The sequence below is a fragment of the Rattus norvegicus genome, chromosome X, assembly GCF_036323735.1.
Source record: "Rattus norvegicus strain BN/NHsdMcwi chromosome X, GRCr8, whole genome shotgun sequence".
In the NCBI taxonomy this organism is placed as follows: Eukaryota; Metazoa; Chordata; class Mammalia; order Rodentia; family Muridae; genus Rattus; species Rattus norvegicus.
The window spans coordinates 106,713,656-106,739,369 of record NC_086039.1 but is presented as its reverse complement, the minus strand read 5'-3'; the positions used below and the strand labels follow the sequence as shown (position 1 = coordinate 106,739,369).

General features: G+C 37.0%; 1 protein-coding gene and 1 pseudogene across 4 annotated transcripts in view; one reads left to right on the top strand and one right to left on the bottom strand.

The window, feature by feature from the left end:
- The window catches only part of Il1rapl2 (interleukin 1 receptor accessory protein-like 2), a 1,532,967-nt gene that overhangs the window by 341,000 nt on the left and 1,166,253 nt on the right, over positions 1-25,714 (bottom strand).
- On the top strand, positions 17,434-18,384 carry LOC103690883 (zinc finger protein ZPR1 pseudogene; annotated as a pseudogene).

Genomic DNA, 25,714 nt, shown 5'->3' with positions numbered 1-25,714 from the left:
ATGTGATGGTTGTGCCTTTTCTTTTGAGGCTTGAATTTCTTCACATGAAAAATAATGTGAGTGAACCATAAATTCTCTTGAGAGTTCCCTACCTTGAAAAATCCAGACTTCTTATTTGTTCATGCAATTTTAATCCTAATCTTCCAGACTTTTCCATAATAGAATTTTTGCAAGGGTTGCTATTGACCATTGTATTCATGTAATTCCTTCTTTTAAAAGGTGGGGGCCATTTTGTCTCCTCTTAAATCTGTGCTTAAATTGTGACTTCCTTTAACCAATAAACTGGAGGAATTCACCACCTATTCAAAGCCTAGTCCTTGACAGAATTGGTGCCTTCTGATCTGTGTAAAATCAGCACCAAAGCCCTGGAATTTTCAGTGACACTATGGTTTGACCATAGTCAAATGTATTCACAGAAAAATAACCAACTAAATGCTAACAGAATCAGGTCAATTACTGAATTATTATTTTCAAACATCTAAATCTTGGAGAGGTGAATTTATAAAGCAATAAGTCATTGGGGCAGCATTTAATAATATATGATCATTCTCACTTAACTATGCACAATCTATCACAAAAACTGCTACATTCCAAGATGATTCAAGATAGGAACTACATTTTATTATTCATTTTTAACTTGTAACCCTATATTTGTGACATAGATGTTTAATTTTAAGTGAGTTTTCTTAATCTTACCACATGGGAATGACCACATCTTTCTTTTTCTGAACAGATCACTTTGTGTTGCCTTTATCACTTGCCAGATATTATACAGTATTATACTAACTGGAGACCCCATGAACGAAGCTGTGAGGAGGAATGTACAGGAACTCTGTGTGCTACTTTGGCAACTGTTTTTGTGAGGTGTGAAATTGCTTCAAGTTAAAAAGTTAAAAATACAGGTGTACATAAGTAGCATCATCAGCCATCTTTGGTAGGAGTGCTTTTTGAGATTCTGCATGACACAATTATAATTTTCAGGCCTTGCTGTATGCCACCCTTATCTAAATCATTGAATTCTAATGCTCTAGTTATATTAGACTTAAGACACACAAAAATGGCCAGCCTTTTCTGCTTCTGTAAGACCTTTATATATATATATATATATTTCCATTTATGAAGTATATGTCTCCTCTTTTTCCATATGACATTTCTTACTCATCTTTAAAGTTTATCCTTTTGGACTTTCTAAATCTAGGCATCTTGACCCATCCACACATAGATAGATTTTCTTTTGTTTTACTTAAACACTTAATAACAATATGAAATGTTACATTCGTGTAAAATAGTAAGTTAATTTATTTACTCTTTCCCTCCCTGAGACAATAAAAGCCATAAGGAGAAAAAAAGTATATTACTTATACCCCCAGGGTCCAGAAAAGTGTTTGTTTTATAATTAGAGCTCAATAATTTTTTGTTGCATGGTTTCAAACTAATAAATCATTGCTTAAATCATATATTGTACAAATTGCTATTTAAATATATGCAAATTAGAATACTTTTAAAAAGGTCATGTTTGGTGACATAAAAAATGATCTGCAGGAAAAGAAGGGAGTGTGAGAACTTATTTCACAGCTCTACACAGACCAAAGATTAAATCATCCTATATCAGCCTACTAGTACAAACAACCTAAAGATCATAGTGTCAATGTTCCACCTTATTAACTGTCAGAAAATAACAATATGTTAATTTATTCAATACTTCTTGATTATCTATTAGCTTAACTATGTGTTTGGCTCTCTATGGACACATGACATCTTCATTTCCATGTATGAGGTAGTAGAAATTGTGCACAAGTGGCATCATATGTCAAAACTAAATATAAACCAGGTGGTGGCACTCCTATATAAAAAGAATCTTGAAAATCAATTTATAATTATTGACAACCTATCATAAACAAACAACAGAATAATGCTGTCTATTTTCCATCACTTTCCCAAATACTCCACTTCCTCTCCATTTGTTTTAAAGAGAAAGGGCTTGTTCAGTAAGGAAAGTAACTCAAGTTACCATGGTTCACAATAGTACTTCTGTGATTTGCACATATACCTTTAATATTATATTTCTCAGCATTTGCTCTCCTCAGTCCTGTGGCAAAACAAAAGATTTTTTTATAATTATAAATTGATATTTCTTCATAAATACTGATTGATTATATTAATATATTGGGTCTTAGAATTTACAGGTATTAAGGAAATGTTTCTGTCAAGGGAGACAACTAAAATTAGTAATTCCTTATGTCCTCAGGAAATGGAATCAAAAACAAAACAGTACTTGAAATGAATCCCAGTTTTGAAAGGCTCTTCTTATGTATACAGGGATTTCTATTCCTGGACTTTGAAAACAGGACATATAAATTCAGCTCCAAGGTTAAAGCTCAAATGTACAAAATCAGTTCCCTCCTAAAAGCTGCTTGACATCTGCCTATGTTTGTCTGCTGATGTGTTCCTCCAACAGTTTAAGTTACATGAAAATTCACATGTGCAGGCTCCCAGATGCTCACATTTTGGTTAGTCAAACTTTCTATTCTGGAAATAAACTTTTTGTGTCTCATCCTGCTATCAACTATCCTTTGAGTGTAGTTGTAAGTAGGCATGTCATTATGGATAGAACAATGTATACTTTAAGTTGTGTGCTTAATAACACTGCCTGTGAACAGAAGATTTTGTGGGGTAAAAGAATCTTATCAGCATTTGAAAGATATTAATATATCAAGTGAACCCTAGAATCCAATGGATTATTATAAGATGAAAGTTTACATACAGAAACACTACAACAGGGAAAGACAGAACCCTAAGTGTTGATAGAGAGTCTGAAGATGGCCAGACCTGCCAAAAGTTTGGAGAAGACATAAATTTCATTCTCCTTTGGTGCCTTCCCAATAATCCAAGACCATTGAGAGAGTGCTTTTAGGCATCTGGTCTCAGAAACTGGTATAAAATATGATTATATCAGTTTTGGCTACTCAGCTTGTAGCCCTTTTCGAAAGCTGCTCTAGGAAGCTGGCACATAGAGTAATGGAGGCCTTATGGGAATAGAAGGCAGCCAGTCCAACTACATAGGATATAGCTACAGATGACACAGCATTGTTTTCCTCTGGTGACCATCTCAAGAGATAGTAAACCTAGACCTAGCAAAAACCGCTGGGTACTTTTCATTATCCAGGAAGAAAGCTGGTCATTTTTTCTCTTACATAGAAAACTGGAAATCCTAGTCTATCAAGACCAAAGAGTTAATAAAACATTGTGTAATACAGTAGCCTTTGCCTGATTGAAGTAATACAATTAATTAATTGGGAAGTTTTTTCAAAGGCTCAATATTTGAAAATGCCATCAACAATTCCCTATGGAAGAGTACAAATAGACTAAGCAATTAAAGTGACTGCAATCAAAAAAAAAAAAACCCTGATCCTTTCATTATGGTCCACTAATCCTGAATTTAGCAGATGGGCCCTGATTAATGGGTTTGAGAAGTAAATGATCCAAAACGTTCCTAGAGAGGAAAAAGACTATAGTGGAAAAAGTATATTTTTTCACATCTCTACTTAACGGTATTAATCATGCAATCTCAGACTTGCTATTATTTATACTTTCTATACTTTGGTATAATTTGAATTGTTCAAACTGTTTGCAAAAAAATGATCAGAAAATGTGCTCAATTCTTGCCATAGAGAGCCAGTTAATGAAAACAAAACCATTAATTACTAAAGATGAAATCAAAAGTTTTAAGGCTGTCTCCACTCCAATGCCACAAGTGGATAAAAATCAAGTATTCAGTGTGATGTAGAGAAGAAAATATGCTTGGTTAACTGAATTTACACTTTAAAAAAACATCAATTTTGGTTAACGTGGTTTGTGTTGGTTGATGGGATCTACAACTTGTCAAAAATTGAAGCTGGTATTTATCCCTGCTATCTAGATACTATTAGTCCTATTTTTCTTAAAGACAGAAAAGTGAATGATTTATTTATCACTGACCATGGAACAAATGATTATGGGCTCTTTCACATAGTAACTCCTGTGAAAAGCATTGGGGAGTTTATCTAACCACAAGTTTAAAAGACGAGCCAACAGTGTGATGTGGCTGCAGAGTAAGCTCACACAATTTCAAGCTACATTTGTAAGGATAATGATACCTTCTATGAATGTGCTGCTTTATACTGTAAAAAGTGCTTGCAGATGGATGATCTCATTTCCACAGAAGCTGGAATATAGGAAGTCAGTTGTCCTGTGCTCTAAAGGAGTTATGCATCTCTGGTATATGTACTCATATTTTAAGAATCACACTGACATTCTTTGTTAGGATATATCCAGAAAAGAGAAGACAGAATGTTGAAAGGTTCCTTTAAGAATGAATATAGGCACCTATATTCTTAATATTGTATCATCTATTCGCATATTCAGCTATTGGAAAAACTAAGTAGAAGAGGAATAGGTTGATTCTGTCTTACAGGAAAAGATTATAGCTCAACATAAAGAATAACTTTCAATGAAAGTTGTAGAGTAATGAGATAGGCTGCTCTCTAGAGAGAGTGATTTTTTGATTGTTATAAGAGTCTTCATTCCAGACAAGACTCTTACAGATGTTCCCAGAGGTAATTCTACATTGCTACATTACAACTAAAACTCATCTAAAATTCTGTGCTCCTCTGCATTCTAAAGGTGTGTGTGTGTGTGTGTGTGTGTGTGTGTGTGTGTGTGTGTGTGTGTGTGTGTGTATGAACTGATAAGTTTTATGGGGGTTTCTAAGAACAGTATGTCTGAAGGGTACTTTACAGGACTAGAAAAGGTTCATAGACAGCTGCATCATCAAAACAAACTCTAGCATGGGGGACATCTGACAAAAACTTGAAACCTAGAGCACATGAATAACTTGTAGGAATCTCAAAATGTCAGAGACTGTCTCTTTCAGGCAGCTCAGGTCGTCTGAGACTCCTTCATGAAGTTCAGCTGATTGATCTCTTAATTTTGGGGTGGGGAGTAGCAGTCAGATGGTTTCTGTTTCTTTCCAACTGCTTGACCATTTTGAGTCTTTTCTATCAAGCCAACTTGTCTCAGAGTGCTTATAAGCAGTCTGTACTGTGAAACTTTGATTGGAATTCCATTAGAATGCTAAACTGTGGACAAGAAGATGCGGTTGATAGTGATATCTTGTTTACTTGGTTATCTATGTATAGGAATTCCATGAGAAGATTTGTGAAAGATCATGTGGGGATGGTGAAAAAAGCTGGAGCTGTATAGAGAGTTATTTGAATATCCAACCACACTCTAGGTTATCAATAAGTGAATATTTTCCATGTTAAGCAATTGTGACCTTTGGTTTTTTTTAAAATATTAGCTATAACCATCCTTACCAATAAAACCACCAAGTTTCCTTCATATCTAGACATTTTTTCTTAATTTCTTTAGACAGCTATGTTTGTAGCCCTGGCTAGTAACCAAAGATGACCTTGAATGTCAGACTTTCTTTCCTACTTTGCCAAATTTGAGGACTAGGATCATGGGTGTGGTGCCACCACGCCCAATGTATATTATACTAGGTTTGAAGGTGTAGACTTCATGAATGCTGGCAAACACTCTACCAACTAAGAAATCTTAAGGCATACTATACATCTTGAAAACTACAAATGCAATCCTCTCTGAAGTTTCATTTTGAAAATCTAAAAGAATTTATTTACAAGGCTGCAGTGAGGGATATTGTTGAATATTTTTAGTTATCACAGAAAAGCAGTCATCTTACCCATGCTTTTCATGAATTCATGTATTTGCATATTTATTGATACACATGTGTATGCATGTATACATGAAAAACAAATTACTAAACCTCAGACACTGCACTTACTTCAAGGAATGAAATAACCAAAATCCCTAATTCAAAAGACCACAGTCTGGTAAAGGGAGACAGATGAACCAATAAGTAAATGCCAAACATACCAAGACAGAAAAATTCAAAGGACACAGTAAGAGTAAAATCTTCCTGCAACTGGGGTTCAGTATAATGTCTGTAGGAGTTGATGGTAAGCTACAGTGTGGAATGAGCGAGGGGATGAGTTGCCACAAGAGAACAAGCAAGAACATGGATATAACTGGAATATTGGATGCAGCAAGAGAATGGAATAAAGTAGGTGGCAGTCTCTGAACCAGGGAAGGAATTTATTTTTATTTATTTTATTTCTGCTAGCTAGGTGATAGGTGGAAATAGTATGAGTGAACAGAGGGGAACTGAGGTCAGGATGTATTGTATGAGAGTTAAATGAATAAATAAAAGAAAAAGAAAATTACTAAGGCTAGTAAACTAAAAGACAAATATGATACAATTCATTTTCCTATGATAACCCCATAGAACTGCAGGCAGAGACCAGTTTGCAAATTCATTGATTTTCTGTACAAGGAAACTGTTAGCATGAACACTAAGATCAATAATTAATTAATGAAACCTGATGAAACTGAAAGGCTTCAGCATAGCAAAGGACATTGTAATTTGACAAAGGAGAAGCCTAACATGGAAAAATATTTTTTTTAACCAACTAAACATTCAATAGAGGGCTTATATCCAAAATATATAAAGAACTCAAAAAAAACTAGACATAAGAAAAATAATCCAATCAAAACTGAGGTACAGATCTAAGCAGAAAATTCTCTAGCCATGAAACTCAAATGGCAGAGAAATAATGAAATGTTCAACATCCTTGACCAAAACTGCTTTGCAATTTAACCTTACACATGCAAGGATGGTGAAGATCAATAAAACAAGTGACAGCTCATGCTGGTGAGGATGTGAATTAAGAGAAACTCCTATCTATTCCTGGTGGGAGTGCAAACTCAGACAGACATTACAGAAGTCAATGTGGCAGTTCCTTAGGAAGACAGGAATCAATCTACCTCAAGAATCAACTTGCTTGGTTAAAGTCACACCGAGGTACTTTATATTATTTGGAACTATTATGAAGGGTGTTGTTTCCCTAATTTCTTTCTCGGCTTGTTTCTCTTTTGTGTAGAGGAAGGCTACTTATTTATTTGAGTTAATTTTATACCCAGACACTTTGCTGAAGGTGTTTATCAGCTTTAGTAGTTCTCTGGTGGAACTTTTGGGATCACTTAAATATACTATCATATCATCTGCAAATAGTGATATTTTGACTTCTTCTTTTCCGATCTGTATCCCCTTGACATCCTTTTGTTGTCTGATTGCTCTGGCTAGAACTTCAAGAACTATATTGAATAAGTAGGGAGAGAGTGGGCAGCCTTGTCTAGTCCCTGATTTTAGTGGGATTGCTTCAAGATTCTCTCCATTTAGTTTAATGTTAGCAACTGGTTTGCTGTATATGGCTTTTACTATGTTTAGGTATGGGCCTTGAATTCTTTCCAGGACTTTTATCATGAAGGGGTGTTGAATTTTGTCAAATGCTTTCTCAGCATCTAATGAAATGATCATGTGGTTTTGTTCTTTCAGTTTGTTTATATAATGGATCACATTGATGGTTTTCCGTATATTAAACCATCCCTGCATGCCTGGGATGAAGCCTACTTGATCATGGTGGATGATTGTTTTGATGTGCTCTTGGATTCGGTTTGCCAGAATTTTATTGAGTATTTTTGCATCGATATTCATAAGGGAAATTGGTCTGAAGTTCTCTTTCTTTGTTGTGTCTTTGTGTGGTTTAGGTATAAGAGTAATTGTGGCTTCATAGAAGGAATTCGGTAGTGCTCCATCTGTTTCAATTTTGTGGAATAGTTTGGGTAATATTGGTATGAAGTCTTCTATGAAGGTCGGATAGAATTCTGCACTAAACCTGTCTGGACCTGGGCTCTTTTTGGTTGGGAGACCTTTAATGGCTGCTTCTATTTCATTAGGAGTTATGGGGTTGTTTAACTGGTTTATCTGTTCCTGATTTAACTTTGGTACCTGGTATCTGTCTAGGAAATTGTCCATTTCCTGCAGATTTTCAAGTTTTGTGGTATATAGGGTTTTGTAATAAGATCTGACAATTTTTTGAACTTCCTCTGATTCTGTAGTTATGTCTCCCTTTTCATTTCTGATTTTGTTAATTTGGACACACTCTGTGTGTCCTCTCATTAGTCTGGCTAAGGGTTTATCTATCTTGTTGATTTTCTCAAAGAACCAACTTTTGGTTCTGTTGATTCTGTCTATGGTCCTTTTTTTTTCTACTTGGTTGATTTCAGCTTTGAGTTTGATTATTTCCTGCCTTCTACTCCTCCTGGGTGTATTTGCTTCTTTTTGTTCAGTTTGGGTATGTTGTACCTTCATTTTCATTGAATTCTAGGAAGTCTTTAATTTCTTTCTTTATTTCTCCCTTGACCAGGTTATCATTGAGTAGAGCATTGTTCAACTTCCATGTACCTGTGGGAGTTCTTCCCTTATTGCTATTGAAGACCAGCTTTAGGCCATGGTAGTCTGATAGGACGCATGGGATTATTTCTATCTTTCTGTATCTGTTGAGGCCTGTAAGCCTCTGAAGAAAGAAATTGAAGAAGTCCTCAGAAGATGGAAAGATCTCCCATGCTCATGGATTGGCAGGATTAATATAGTAAAAATGGCCATTTTACCAAAAGCGATCTACAGATTCAATGCAATCCCCATCAAAATACCAATCCAATTCTTCAAAGAGCTAGACAGAACAATTTGCAAATTCATCTGGAATAACAAAAAACCCAGAATAGCTAAAACTATCCTCAACAATAAAAGGACTTCAGGGGGAATCACTATCCCTGAACTCAAGCAATGTTACAGAGCAATAGTGATAAAAACTGCATGGTATTGGTACAGAGACAGACAGATAGACCAATGGAATAAAATTGAAGACCCAGAAATGAACCCACACACCTATGATCACTTGATTTTTGACAAAGGAGCTAAAACCATCCAACGGAAAAAAGATTGCATTCTCAGCAAATGGTGCTGGTTCAACTGGAGATCAACATGTAGAAGAATGCAGATCAATCCATGATTATCACCCTGTACAAAGCTTAAGTCCAAGTGGATCAAGGACCTCCACATCAAACCAGATACACTCAAACTAATAGAAGAAAAAGTGGGAAAGAATCTCGAATACATGGGCACTGGAAAAAATTTCCTGAACAAAACACCAATGGCTTATGCTCTAAGATCAAGAATCGACAAATGGGATCTCATAAAACTGCAAAGCTTCTGTAAGGCAAAGGACACTGTGGTTAGGCAAAACAGCAACCAACAGATTGGGAAAAGATCTTTACCAATCCTACAACAGACAGAGGCCTTATATCCAAAATATACAAAGAACTCAAGAAGTTAGACCGCAGGCAGACAAATAACCCTATTAAAAAATGGGGTTCAGAGCTAAACAAAGAATTCACAGCTGAGGAATGCCGAATGGCTGAGAAACACCTAAAGAAATATTCAACATCTTTAGTCATAAGGGAAATGCAAATCAAAACAACCCTGAGATTTCACCTCACACCAGTGAGAATGGCTAAGCTCAAAAACTCAGGTGACAGCAAATGCTGGCAAGGATGTGGAGAAAGAGGAACACTCCTCCATTGCTGGTGGGATTGCAGACTGGAACAACCATTCTGGAAATCAGTCTGGAGGTTCCTAAGAAAATTGGACATTTAACTATCTGAGGACCCAGCTATTCCTCTCTTGAGCATATACCCAAAAGATACCCCAACATATAAACAAGACATTTGCTCCACTATGTTCACGGCAGCCTTATTTAGAATAGCTAGAAGCTGGAAAGAACCCAGATGCCCTTCAACAGAGGAATGGATACAGAAAATGTGGTACATCTACACAATGGAATATTACTCAGCTATCAAAAACAATGACTTTATGAAATTCATAGGCAAATGGAGGGAACTGGAAAATATCATCCTGAGTGAGGTAACCCAATCACAGAAAAACACACATGGTATGCATTCATTGATAAGTGGCTATTAGCCCAAATGCTCGAATTACCCTAGATGCAAAGAACACATGAAACTCAAGATGGATGATCAAAATGCGAATGCTTCACTCCTTCTTTAAAAGGGGAGCAAGAATACCCTTGGCCGGGAATAGGTAGGCAAAGATTAAAACAGAGGCAGAAGGAACACCCATTCAGAGCCTGCCCCACATGTGGCCCATACATATATAGCCACCCAATTAGACAAGATAGATGAAGCAAAGAAGTGTAGGCCAACATGAACCGGATGTAGATCTCTCCTGAGAGACACAGCCAGAATACAGCAAATTCATAGGCGAATGCCAGTAGCAAACCACTGAACTGAGAACTGGACCCCCGTTGAAGGAATCAGAGAAAGGACTGGAAGAGCTTGAAGAAGCTTGAGATCCCATATGAACAACAATGAGAACCAACCAGAGCTTCCAGGGACTACCCAAAGTAGTCCCTGACCCTGGACTGACCCTGGACTCTAACCTCATAGGTAGCAATGAATAGCCTAGTACGAGTACCAGTTGAAGGGGAAACCCTTGGTCCTGCTAAGACTGAACCCCCAGTGAACGTGATTGTTGGGAGGAGGGCGGTAATTGGGGGAGGATGGGGAAGGGAACACCTATAAAGTAGGGGAGGGAGAGGGGTTTGCGGGATGTTGGCGTGGAAACCTGAAAAAGGGAATAACATTCGAAATGTAAATAAGAAATACTCAAGTTAAAAAAAATCAACAATACCTCTCTTGGCCATATACCCCAAAGATGTTTCATCCTACCATAAAGACACTTACTCAACTATTTTAATTGCTGCTATATCCATAATAGCCAGAAATTAGAATCAAATTACACGTCTTTCAACAGAAGAATGGATAAAGAAATTGTGGTACATTTACACAGTGGAATATTACTTAGCTGTCAAAAAAGAGAAAGATATTAACAAATTAGTAACCCAAACCAGAAAGATAATTATGGTTTTCATTTGCTTATATGAGGGTATTAGAAGTTAATGCAACGATAACCGTCCTAAAATCTACACAACCACGAAGGTTATTTATAGAGTGAGGAGCTTGGGGAGCCAGATCTTTCTAAGAATGAGGAATAGAATATATAGTTTTGGATGTATGCAGGGGACTGGATTGGGAGGAGAAAATAGAATGTGGTGTGTGTGTGTGTGTGTGTGTGTGTGTGTGTGTGTGTGTGTATGTGTGTTTGCATGTGTATGTGTATGCACACGTGCTACCATATGTTAGATTGTCTTATCCTGAGAATTGCCTTATCTGGCATCAATGGGTAGACCCTTGGTGCTCTGGAGGTTCAATGACCCAGGGTAGGGGAATGCTAGGGTGCTGAAGCAGGAGTGAGTGAGTGGGTGAGGGAGCACCCTCATAGAGGTAGGGGAGGGTGGAGGAGATGGGGGTTTGTGGCAGGGAAACTGGAAAGGGGGATTACATTTGAAATGTAAATAAATAACCAATCAAAAATGAAAAAAAAAGAAAAGAAGACTGAATGCCTGAATGTCTGAACGCTGAAAAGGTCAAGCATATGGTAGCTGTCAACTTTACAAGACTAGGAGCCTCAGCACTCCTAAATGTAGCACGGGAAGCCTGGAGGACTACTGGAGAAACACTAGTCTTACAGCACATGTTTGGAACCTGAAGAAGTTGAGTTATAATAGAACTAAAGGTATATAGCAGGAACATAAGCCTCTACAAGATAAATCGATTTCCTAGCCAGAGCGAAGGCAGGCAGGCAAAGCAAAGCTTCCTTCCTCCACTTCATTCTACGCTGCCGTAAGATGGTGCCACACACAACCAAGTAGCTCTTCTTGTTTCACGTAATTTGACCTAGAAAATCTTTCATAGGTCTGTGTGGTGGCTAGCTATTTAGTCATTTTCAGATCCTAATAAGCTGGCTGGCAACCAAGATTTACCAGCACAATATTTCTTTTTGTATTTCTACAGAATTTAACATTGGAATTTTGATAGGTATTTTAATGATGTGTATATATTCCTACTTTGGACATTTGAAAAATATTAGCTCTTCCCACTGATGAAACAGAGATATCCTTCCATTTATTTATGCCTTTAACTTTTAAAAATGCATATGGGTGTTTTGATTGCATGTATGTATGTGTACCATGTTTATGTCTAGTGTCCATGAAGGCCACATAAGATTTTGGATCCACTAGAACTGGAGTTGCAAATGGTTGTAAGCTGTCATACAGGAGCTGAGAACCAAACCTCATCTCATAGTTATGCCTTTTTATTTTCAATCAGGTTTTATAATTTCCAGTATATATATATCTTTTACCTACTTAGCAAAACAGGCTTTGGAGCATTTTATTATTTTTTACACTACTTTTAAAATGAGAATTTCTTAGTTTGCTTCTTAGATTATTCAGTGATACACTGTAAAAGCACAAAGTTTTTCTGTATTTATCCCATGTCTTGAAGCTTTGTTTAATTTACTTGATCTAATGTTTTTGTTTTGTTTTGTTAGGTTTGGTTTGTTTTAGTATGGTTTTAAAATTTTTAAGTATTCTTCTACCAAGAAGACCATGTCATATGAGAACAAAGATACTTGTATAGTCTTTTCAGGCTTGGGGTTCTCTTTTATTTCTCTTTCTTGATTGACTTCAAGTACTATGTTCAAGGTAAATATCAGACTGGGGTTCTTCCTGCCCCTTATCTTATAGGAAAAGTTTTCAGTTTCTCAACATTCAGTATATAATTTTAGGTATGAGTTTTTCATATATGACCTTTATTCCGTTCAAGTAATTTCTTTCCATTTCTAATTTGTTCCATATGTTTTTATCATGAAAGGTTGTTGAGATTTTTCAAATGCTTCACCCACAGCTATTAAGATGCTTATGCGATTTTCATATGGTGAGCCATCTGTACGTTCCAGGGTAAATCCAAATTGGTCATGGTGTATAATCCTTTTAACATGCAATTGAATTCAGATTGCTGGTATTTTATTGAAGGCTTTTTCCTTTATAATCATCAAGAATATTGATTAGACTGTAGTTTTCTAGCAATTTCTTGGTCTGGTCTTATTAGTTGATAAATTCTCAACTAGTAGAATGTGTTTAGAAGTGTCTCCTCCTCTTGAACCTTCTAAAAATAATGACTATTGCTAATAATTTTATAAATGAGAGCTAGAATTATAGAGTACTACCATGTGGACCTAGATTTTCTTGATTCTGAGACTTTCTTTTGTTGATGTAATAGTCATATTCAATAGTATTTGTTTAATGTTTCTATTTCTTTATGATTTAGCTTGCTTAATTCATGTTTATTCTTTTAGGAATTTATCCCTTTTGTACAAATTATTCAGATCTTTGTCTATGCAATTTTATAACCATAGGTGTAACAAAAGGTGCATCATTTCTATGTTTTCATTTCTGATTTTATTTATTTATTTTATTTATTTGAGTTTATTCTTTCATACAGAAGACTGAATCCAGCTTCAATCCTTACATTCTAGGCAAGAGCTACACCTCTGACCTGTAGCCATAACTGGTTCCTTCCTCTTAAACTACTAAGAGCGTATCAGTTGTATCAATGTCTTAATACTGAAACAGCTCCTAGTATAATTGCTATTTTTCCATTTTACTTTTATTCTCTATTTTTATTATTTTTCCCTCTTCCTCCTGTACCACCAGCTCTTCTCTCTCTTCTTCCTCTCTTCTCAAATTGGGTATTTAGGCATGGTTTTATTTTAAAGTACAAAACTAGGTTGTTACTTTGAGATTTTTTTTTTACTTAATTGGAATATTAAAAAGTATAAACTTTCTTTTTTATTACAGTATATTAACTATACTGTAATATGTACATTATAATATCTCAGTGTATGCATCTAATGAATTTAGTCATATTGACTCACTATATTAAATTTTGTCATATGCTCCCAGCCCCTGATTCTATATATGATATAAAACATAGGATACTTGTATTGACGGAACTAGTTTCTTTAAAATAAAATAAAATTTTTAGTACTACATTTGCTGTATTTCATAGATTTTATTACGTTGCCTTCATCCGTTTTGTCTCAAGACGCTGCCTGTTCTTTTGATTCCTTTTTTAACCCAGTCATTGTTCCAAGGTGTTCTTTAATTTCCACATGTGAATTTTATCTTTGCTTCAAATATGTTGATTTCTACTTTTATTCCATGATGGAGAGAAATGCTTCCCATTAAAATTTGAACCTTCTTAAATGTGTAAATAATTGTGTGAGGACATAGCATGTGACAAAACCCAGGAAAGATCCCAGGAAAGATTATTTTGAAAGGAATGTATCATCTGTTGGATGGTATTTCAATGTTGTGCGTAAAGCTCTTTATATATGCCACTGTGAGCCATTTGGGTTCTCTCTCTCTCTCTCTCTCTCTCTCTCTCTCTCTCTCTCTCTCTCTGTGTGTGTGTGTGTGTGTCTCTGTCTCTCTGTCTCTCTGTCTGTCTCTCTCTCTCTGTGTGTGTGTGTGTGTGTGTGTGTGTGTGTGTGTATTAAAGAGAGAGAAACAGAGTTCAAGATAGAGACATAGAGAAATTGAGGGAGGGAGAGAGGCTATGAAAACAGGAAAAGGTATTTGGAAGGTAGATTGGGACCAGCAAGAGAGAGAAACAAAACAAGAACAGGGACAAAAATAAACAAAGTGTGGTGGTATTCATGTTTAGATACGTCATTATGAAACCAATTATTTTGTAGACTACCAAGAAGTTAATTAAAATTTTAAGGTTAATTAAATTGCTTTAAGTATATAGAACACTTGAATGGATTCAGAAAAATATATACTGAGTTATTGATTGAACTCAGAGGTAGAAATTTGGCTTAGCACACATAAGGCCATTGGTTAAATCCCCAGTTATACAAACTGAAAATAAAAATAGATACCAATGTATGCTGTCCATAAGAAACTTGCACTGAAGAGTGCACATAGAGGGAAAGAGAAAGGAAATGTGAAGGTGAAGGAAATTTTCCTTGCTGACCTTCCATCTCAGTATTCTATGCATTATTGAAAATAAACTTGAGTTCTCCTACAGTTTCACCAGCATTTGGCTTTTATGTTTCGTTGTTTGGAACTTGGGTTCACATGTGCTCATACCTGCCATGTAAGACTGGAGAAACAATTTTACTATTATATAATATCCTTCCCTGGGTCAATGAGTTTTTCTGAATTAAAATATATTTTCTCTGACATCTAGGATAAGCCTTGTTTTCATTTGGTTACTATATGTAATATTTTCTATCCTTTCTCTTTTACCTATGTGAGAATATGTGGGAAAGAACCTATATATGCTGTTGGCAAATGAATGTAGTCACAACAGAAATCTGTATGGGGTTTCCAAAAGGTCACAACCTAAAATACACCAACCACTTCTTCAGCCAGCTATATTATTTTGGAATATGAGCCTATCAAATTATAAGTTAGCATACCCATATTCTGACTAGAGAGGATTACCCATAGAAAGGGCTTATAACTATTACCTATTTTTTTTTCTGACTGATTTGTCTCACTATGACCTCTTGCTATTTGGTAATGTAAACCTTTATCCATTCTCACTCACAGTAAACACAAAATTTGTCTGTGTTCATTCACTATCTCAGTGATTATTTGAACTCTTTTCTATTTAATTCCTATATGTCCATTTAGTGATATCCAGCTTATAGAGATTTATTTGATTAGTCTGATTAGGTCATATGTATTTGTTTGTGTGTCTTATAATGTGTTGGAATGTACAATATTTACAGGCTGGTACTGAAGAAAGACCTGTATTACCCAATCCAATCAGAAAGTCTTAGGGCTTTCTCAGATTTTCAGCATCCCAATGGAAATTTCCAGATACCAGGAAAGCAAGAGGCTCCCAGGATCCAATGGAGATGATAGCTGAAATACTCAACAAATGGGAGAGAGAACTTGTAGAGACCATATCCAGAGGTTAGGCATGGCCCCTGGTTGAGGAATTGGGCTACCCACCCTTTTTAAAATTTTAACCCAGAATTGCTCCTGTCTAAAGGAAATACAGGGACAGAAAGTGGAAGGAGAGACTGAAGGAAAGGCCATCCAGAGGCCCCACCTGGGGATCCATCCCCTATGCAGCCACCAAACCCAGTCACTATTACTGGTACCAAAAAGTGCTTGCTGACAGGAGCCTGATATAGAGGTCTCTTGAAAGGCTCTGCTAGAGTCTGACAAATACAGAGCCAACCACTGGACTGAGCACAGGGACCCCAGTGGAGGAGTTAGGGGAAGGACTGAAGGAGCTGAAGAGATTCGCAACCCCATAGGAAGAACAACAATATCAACCAACAGGACACCCCCAAGAACTCCCAAGGACTAAACCACCAACCAAAGAGTACACATGGAGGGACCTATGGCTCCAGCTGCATATATAGCAGAGGATGGCCTTATTTGGCATCGATGAGAGGGGAGGCCCATAGTCCTGTGAAGGCTTGATGCACTAGTGTAGGGGAATGCTAGGGCTATGAAGCAGGAGTTGGTGGGTAGGTAGGGACGCACCCTCTTAGAAGCAGGGGGAAGGGGTGGGATAGGTAATTTCGGGAGTGGGGACCGAGAATGAGAATAACATTTGAAATGTAAATAAGTCAAATATCCAATAAATTTTTTTTTAAAAAATCAGCATCCAATGGTTTTTGTCTTCTGGGTTTATGACTTTTCAGTTAGAGAATTTTTCCAGCTTTTCCCCAAGAATGTGAAACCTATTTTCCTTTCTTGTATCAGTCTGTAGGATTAAGCATCTAAGGGCTGTTGATTCCATTCACATTCAGTGATGAGAGTCAAAATTTCATTTCTTGTGAAGCCTTCATATTTAATCTGAATATTAGATTTACAGGAGGAGATATCAGAAAGGGTGACTGATAGTTATGTTTACAACTAAGATGTACACAAGAGAGTTGAAATAAAAAGGAAATATTAATTAAGAAATGAATGCCTGAGCACATGGGGAAATGTCTGCCAGCAAAGCTGTGCAGCCCAGGCCCCAGGGGCTGCCAAGGGCCCTTGCCTACTGTGGCTGGGTTATCAGCCATGGGGCCCTTCTTCTGGCCCTTCAGCACCAAAGATAAGGAGGAACAGTCTATCGAGTTTTGTTTCCCTCTCTGTGCATGAACAGGAATGGCATGACACAACTTCTGATCACCAAGATCACCTTCTTTAGAGAAGCAATCAATTGTGAGCTGAACAATCAATTGTGAGCTCTTTTTCTGTGATCACTCTGGCTGGAGCAACACGGAGATTCAATCAGCAGGCAGGATCCAGGAACAGGGGTTGTGCTACCTCTTGACCGTTAAGTGCCAAGAGGACATGGACAGAGAAGTTGTGAAGACAGGCTCAGCCTCCACAAGGCTTTCTTCAGATCCGGTCTGTAAACGTTGTGCATTCTAACACAATGATATAAGGCCCATGAACAAACAAAGACATATGATCTAATCAGACTAATCAAAGCTGTATTTTGAAATTCTAGCTTTCAGCTAGAAGGGAGCTAATGACTACTGTTATAAGACTGATGAGTCACGCAATCTCTCTTTTAGGACTGATCAGTCATGCAATCTCTAGCCTAGAACAGGAAGAGCCCACATGATGGGCAATGAAGGGTGCCATAACAGAAAGAATTGATGAGTTCATTGGCAAAATAAAGGACCTAAAGCAAATGACATGGTGATCACATACTACGACTGGACCACACAGCAAGCTGAGAAGCTGGGACTCCAAGCAGAAGTACCAGAAAAATCAGAAGAAAAAGACCTTAGAAATGAAGTGCTCCAGTTCAACACAAACTTCCCAGAGTGCAATGCTCCAGCTCAGACCAACATGAAACTTGCCCAAATTCCCCCCTCCCCTTAAAGAGGTTATTATTATTGCTACCAACTGTGAGTGAGGTGAAGTCTGGAGGAGTGGTAGAGTCCTTGGGTACCAGGATTACTCTTCATATCACATATCTCTGACACGACCAGAGACCCCCTCAAGTCTGAGACTTGTAGTACAGAAATCCTAGAGCTCAAGTTTGAATGAGGAGTGCCTGATCTTGGGAACAAGTTCACTACTCTAGAAGAACTGCTGAAAGACCTCCGAGAATTGCTAACCAAGAAGAACCCATCCACACTGGATGACAGCTCAAATCCTGATCAGTTGGAGAAACTGCAGGAGTTTAGCTAGAAGTTGGACCATATTAGCGAGGGCAAGATGAAGGCTCACTTTATCATGAATGATCCAGCAGGAAACAGTTACCTGCAGAATGTGTATGCACCTGAAGATTATCCGGAGTTGAAGGTAGAGTGGTACAAGCCACACCTTTGACCAAAATGAGGACCTCAGCTCAAATGACATGAAGACAGGGGACTATGAGGGAGGCTTAGCTTCACAGTGGCAGCAGTGGGCAGCTTACAGACAAGATCCAGTACCACACCACAAGGTATTTATTACTGTTGGAAAATGATGAGTGCTCAAGCCCTGTCTCATGGTGGAGAGGACAACACTAGATCTAGAGATCTAAGTACTCAAGGTGAGCAGTTGGTAATGCAGCTCCAAGTCTACTATGTTCCTCGACCTTCTTCTGGCAGTTTTAAGTCAGTGTGAGAAGAACCTCAGAAATACCTTGTGGTGTTTCACGGGACAAAACCTTTTACCTATCAGCTTTCTGCCTTCCAGTGATGGACCTTTGGAATTTGGGAATGTGAAATACAAGTTGTAGCTGACTTTGGGCATATGAAGTACTAAGTTTCAGCAAGAAAGGACATCTGATGGGTGTAGCAGGCACAGGTGAAGAAGTTTATATTAAAGTGATGGCTTTTAAACAACAGCAGAAAAGAAAAAAAAACAAAGAAATGAATGTCGATTTTTTTCAGGTGCCTTGATGGTGCAGAAAATGTATATGAAAATTCAAAAGAATAAAAAGAATTAGAAAAATTCTAGAATGGAAAAAAATTAAAATGAGTGAACTATGATTTTTGATAGAGTGGTAGAAGTGGTTAAATTTCACTGGCATAAGAATGAATATGACATAATTAAACAGATGCTTCCGCATATAGTGTTCAAGCACATGAACGGTGGCAGACATCAAAGGTTGGAGCAGTATACCTTGTTATATTACAAAACATGAAAACTATTAAGAAGTTGGTAAGTGAAGATATATATTACTAAGCTGTTCATTCTTTTTATTACTAATCTTTTTTCCTTTTTAAAATATTTTATTAGATATATTTCTTTACTTACATTTCAAATGTTATTCCCCTTCCCAGTTTCCTGTCCATAAGCCCCCATTCCTTCCCCTCCCACTCCCCCATGCAGGTCTTCCCCCTATGTATCCCCCTCATTGCCCTCCCATATTCCCCCGCACTGGGGGTTGAACCTTGGCAGGACCAAGGGCTTCCCCTTCCACTGGTGCCCCCAACAAGTCTATTCTCTGCTACATATGCAGTTGGAGCCCTGGGTCAGTCCATGTATAGTCTTTCGGTAGTGCATTAGTCCCTGGAAGCTCTGGTTGGTTGGCATCGTTTTTATGGGGTTGAAAACTCCTTCACCTCTTTCAATACTTCCTCTAATTCCTCTCCAGGGGGTCCTATTCTCAGTTAGGTGGTTTGCTGCTATAAGCTGTCCATTCTTGTTGGGGGAATTGCGTGGTTCTTCTTACTCTGCTCTACTGCAATGTCAACTCAAACTAATTGTTGAATTAGTTACTTTTCTGTTGCTATTATAAAACCTCATGGCCAACCAAACTCATAAAAGGAAGAGACTGTTTGGCCTATGGTTCCAGAGGGAAAAGAGTCAATCATGGCAGCAAGCAGCAGACACTGCAGCAGGAACTCAATGCTGAATGCTTACACCCTGAACCATAACCAAAAAGTAGAGAGTGACAACAGAGAGTGGTAAAGGCTCTGAGCTCTTAAAGCTCACCTTCAGTGACACATTTCATCTAGTAAGGCTACACCTTCTGAGCCTTCACAAACAGCACCAACAATTTAGAACCCATGTACCTATGGAATAATGCTCATTCCAAAAACTGCAGTCATCTATGAATTCTCATTTATTTAGTGAGGAAGGCCATTTAGTACATTTACTGAGAAACTTAGTAAGTGCAGGAGCAGAAAGGGATACTGCATTGCTATCAAAACATATAAGAATGATAGAAATGTGAGCCCAGGTAAACACTTTAAATTATAAGACTACTCCTCTCTTACATGGAGAGAAAGAGGAAAAATATTAAGTGACATTTTGAAGGGAGGAAGGACATGGAAGGGAGGAAAATTGAAACATTTTATTTTGAATTGGCTTGGGATTTTTTTAGTAATTGGATGTACTATTTGGTTGTTAAAATATTTTTATTATTTTTAGATTAAAATATAATATGTGTAGAAAGTAATGAAGATTTAAGACCATGGGGTAGAGTTGAAACATTATGAAGAGTAGATTATGTATACTGAAATAATCTTGAATAAGACAGATGAGCAATGAATAATAGAATTATTTATGAGCATATACAGGCATAATGAAAGTGTTTAGCAGAGACAAGAGTCATAGAATAATGTAACCATGGTCTTTTCCTTGACAAATGAAAACTTAACTGTCACTCAACTAATTTTGTACCTTACAGGCAGGTAAGAAATTGTGTTCTGCATAATCTATTGACACCTTACTTGATGTCCTTTACTTTCCTTTCTAAGTGTTCTTTATACACTAGAAGGTTGTAAAAGCTGAAACCTAGGAACCAACATTGAAAATAAACAAATAGAGAGCCAGTATGGAAAGTTTACAGGTACACTTTGTTTTGTTTGGTAAACCAAAAGGTCACTTATAAGAACAGCTATTTCTAGGTTAATAAACTACTTCTTTGTAAAGGAAAGTAGACATGATGAGAACTGAGAACTGAGTACATAATCTTTGTAGTACATTCATATATATAATATGCATATATACATATGTATCTGTATATATGCAGGGAAATAATAAGTCTGAGCTGACTCATAAGAACCAGGTTACTAATCAGTGAGTCGTTATTAATGCAGCTGATCCCTTTAGCATATGTTCAGCTAAGCTGCCTGTGGATTTCATAAAAGCCTTTAATCATTACACGTGTCAATGGTTAGTGTTATCTAATACTCATCCTACTTCACAGAACTACTAATGAAATCAATTAAATGGTACCCAAAAGTTATTTGAGTTCCTTGGAAAACCACACTGTGTAAATACAAGGTGTTATTAAAATTCCCCCTCCCCCTTCCTTGAATCTCTTATTTAGCATGAGTCTCTTTCGGTCTCCGGTACTTTGATTTTTTTTTCCATAATTGAGAAAACTGGGCTGTGAATAATGACACCTTCTCTCATCTATGACCCCATCACAAACCATGCTCACACTTTTTGTGTATTACTAAGTCATCAAAAAAGTAAGCCTCAAGATATACTTGTCATCTCTACAAGTTAAATGTAATTAAACATCTTGTCTATAAATGGAAAATACCCATTAGCAATGGGTATACTATAAACACATCTGCAACTAATGAAAAAAATTAAACAGTTTGATATAGGCCCTCAGTGGGCCAGAGCTCTTCCTGTTCATGGAAATGAAGTGCCTTCTAATCATATGCAAAATTTAAATATACATTAGCCTTAGTCCCAGGTTAGTACTCTATTTATAAACTAAACCACAGCATATTTGGTGACAGTTATTATGCAGATGTGTACTGAGGTTGTTTGATTTACACTTTGTTGATTGTCAACTGTAGCACCCAACTTTCAGTTTATTAATTGGCTTTTTGTATACTTTTTTTGGAGAAATAGCTATAGCTCATTGTTTACATGCTAAAAATGGTCTGTGAGTAATTACAAAACTCTTCCAAGCTAGGAAGCCGTTTGTAAGTAATAAGGGCAAATTTGCAACATCCAACTTAGCCGTGGCGCCTTTAATGCTGTGCATGTTGTTTATTTAGTTCCATCATACTGGCAGCACTACTTCGCTCTTTTTTTAAAGAGATTTTTGGACGGAATGCGAGTAAGCATCTTTGTGGAAATTATGTGAGTGTCTGCCATGATTTGGCATAGTAAGAAAGCAGAAAGTTGTGAGAGAATGACATCTTGGCTTCCCACCTTTGAAACCAAGGCTCAAATTCCTTTACCAAGTCAAATTCACCTGGAAGATGTAGGCACACATAACAACTGGGTATGAAGCACAAAATAATAGAGGAGGGGTGTCTAGGAGGCTGTATTTTAAAGTGACTGGAAAGCTCTCTTTTAACATACTGAGGAAAATCATTGGTATAAGAAGCATAAGTGAGAGGCAAAAATAACTTTAAAAAGCACGAACTTTCTATTGTTGGAATTAATTCTTTTATGAATGTGTGTCCACTGAGGGCAGCTATCATTCCCCCAAAGTCTGTTCTGTCTGAATTAACAGCAACAGGATCAATTCTGAAAGTATCTTCTAGCAGTTCAATCTTCTAATCCATGACAGTCATTGATTAATGGATGTTTTGCAAATGTCTGAGAATGAGAAATAAAGTAGAGAAATGATTTTTCACCATATGTAATTTTGTGCCACCAACTAGGGAGAAATACTATGTAGATACTCCCTTAAAACCTGAATACTATGTAAAATTTTATATCGTACAAATGACTTTACATTATTTTATTTTATACTGTAGCTACCTGTCTAGAAACCTGAAGAAGGAGTCTAGCACCTTCCAATATGAACTTAAGTCCCTTAAGTGCCCTTGAAGTTGAGGTAGTGTGTATCTCTGAATCATTTAGATAATAACCGTAAGTATCATTTATACTTTATACATATATGCATGAAGTAACCGTTGGAAACTTTTTTCTCCCTTATAAATAGATTTCTCAAGATACATCCCAAACAAATCAGGAGTGGTTTATAGATATCTGGTCCTACTAATATATTGGAAAGAAAAAAGAAGTCATGCCTGCAATTCAAACACTCAAGAGGCAGAAATCATGTCAGGCCCAGTGTGGACTACTTAAAGAGTTCAGAGACACATGGATTGCGATAGTGAGAAGTCTCAGAAGCATAGGTTTAGTTATATAGCTACTGTTAGAAATATTTGCCTAGCATGTGCAAGGCAGAAGCTTCATCTTCAGCATTGCAGTAATATAGTAATAGTAATCATCATCATCATCAACATCATCACCATCATCACCATCAGCATCATCAACATCATCAACATCATCATACATATTTTGGTTCTCACAATACACATCATGCAAATTTCAAATGATATCATAGTTTAATGAAATAATGATTTATTGCTTTTCATATGAATAATTATTCTGGTTTCATAATTTAGAAAAATCACTTGATCTCCCTTGGTTTACTTACTCTTTGTGACATTTAGAAAGAGTTGAGTAATTCTGATATATTGAACTGACTCAAGTATGTAATGAATAGATTCCTCCCTTTGGGCTCTTGTGTATCTGTTCATGTGTGTGTGCAGATGCAGCCAGTGTAGACAAAACCACTTATGTGTGCATATCTGGCAGCCAAAGATCATTTCCAGTTATTTTTAGCACTCTTGACCTTAATTTTTAAGATGGTGACTTTCAATGAACCTGAATTTTGCATGTTGGAGTAGAACTTCATGACATATGACAGTATATGTCCTCAATACCCCTAACATTGATGTTTATGCGGATGCTAGGATTCAGAATTCAAGACCTCCTGATTGTGTGACTGACAGTTTATTACCTAAGAAGCCCTTAATGACCCATTTTAAATATTTACCACATTGAAGTAAATAGAGGCCAGGCTGTCGTTTTAAAATTTTACCATTGTGGTAACTTTTAATTATTTCTAAGAAATGTAGTGTTTGTGTTTACAAATATATGTAAGAATATTGACCAATCCTTTGAAATACATGAGATTCTGACACATATCAGTTGATGTATGCTGCCTGGTTGGTGGCCCTGTGTTTGAGAGATCCCGGAGGTCTAGGTTGGTTGAGATTGCTGGTCCTCCTATGCAGTTGACCTCCTCCAAAACTTCTTCCAGGTTTTCTCTAATTTAACCAAAGTGGTCCCCAGCTTCTGTCCATTGGTTGGGTACTAATATCTCCACCTGACTCTTTTGGCTGCTTGTAGAGCCTTTCAGAGGACAGCCATACTAGGCTCCTGTTTGCAAGCACACCAAAACAGTAACAGTTTTAAGCTTTGGAGCCTCCCTTTGAGATGGATCTGAAGTTGGGCCAGTCACTGAACCTTCTTTTCATCAGTCTCTTCTCCGTATTTGTCCCTTCAGTTCTTTTAGACAGGAACAATTCTGGGTCAGAGTTTTTGACTGTGGGATGGGAACCCCATCTCTCCACTTGATGTACTGTCTTTCTACTGGAGGTGGACTCTACAAGTTCCATCTCCCCACTGTTGGGCATTTCATTTAAGGTCCCTCTCTTTGAGTCCTGAGAGACTCACCTCCTAGGTCTCTGCCACATTCTAGAAGGTCCCCCTACCTCCAACCTCCTACCTCGTGAGGTTGCCTGTTTCCATTCTTTCTGCTGGCCCTCAGGGCTTCATACTGGTTTACACACCTCAATACCTGATCATGTTCCCTTTTCCCCCTCCCTGTCTGCTTTCCCACCCTGAGCTCCCATGATTTCTTTTTTCTCCCTCCCAATTAATCTCTTAAAAATACTTTTGCTTTCAACTCCTATATTGCATTAAGTTTTACCTTCTGCTTTCAGCTTCTATAGAGGCTTTTCCAATGGTCTCTTAGGAGACCTACTACAATTTTAGTAGAAGCAGATATATTAGGGAAATTGCTTTATTGTTTGTTTGATTTTTGTCATTTCAAAACAGGGGCTCACAATTCCTGGAATTCACTCTGAAGACCAGGCTAACCACAAACTCAAGGAAATCCTCTGGCCTCTGCCTCCCAAGTCCTGGGTAAAGTCATGTGCAGTAATGCCTGGCTGGAAAAATCAATTCCTGATGAAGATTAAGACTGATTATATACACAGAGAAAGTTTGTTCCAGTAGCACATAGCACTGCCATTAAATATGAATTTAAATAGCCTGAAAAACCAAATAATTCTAGATGAAACTAGAAAAGATAGAAAAAGAATCTTTTATACCAGGTGTGACTCATCTAAAGAACTATTAGATGTTAGAAACGACTGAGGTAATTAAATTTGCTTTAACTGTTCTACTGTTCCGAACTTTTCTATTATGCCTTAAACCCTCAGGTCTTCTCTTTGAATGTATGACATAGAAACTAAACTTTCCTTTGTCTACTTTCTACATGATTCTTTATGGCTAGTTTTAGGAGATAGAAAGCTTCCAAGAAGAAATAGTCCCATCCATAACGGTGCATTTTCAAATTTACCTTTAATAAATATTAGATGGCTGATCTCAACTTTTTGAGTTATAATTTGTTTATAGACTTTCAAATCTTCTAGAAGCTTCTACAGTATGCAAGGTATGGATTTGTGTTCTATAACAAAAAGAGTATGTAAGGAAGATGTTACCCAAGAGAAATACATTTCAGGTATTGTATATTGCCTCTATGTTTTAATATTTTGTTACTAAAAGCAGTAGTATAAATTATAATGCAATGATAGTATTTCTTGGGAAAATATTAAATGCTTTCTTTTTCATCTGTTGAGGAAATTATTAGCATTTGTATAGTAAAGGTTTATTTCTTAAATATAAAGTTAAACTTAGCTGTCAGAGAAAGAAAATAAACAGAAAGAAGGAAAATATTGGATTTGCACATTCTTGGTGTACATTCTTTTTTCTGTTTATATTTTGAGCATTATCCCAGACAGCTTCAG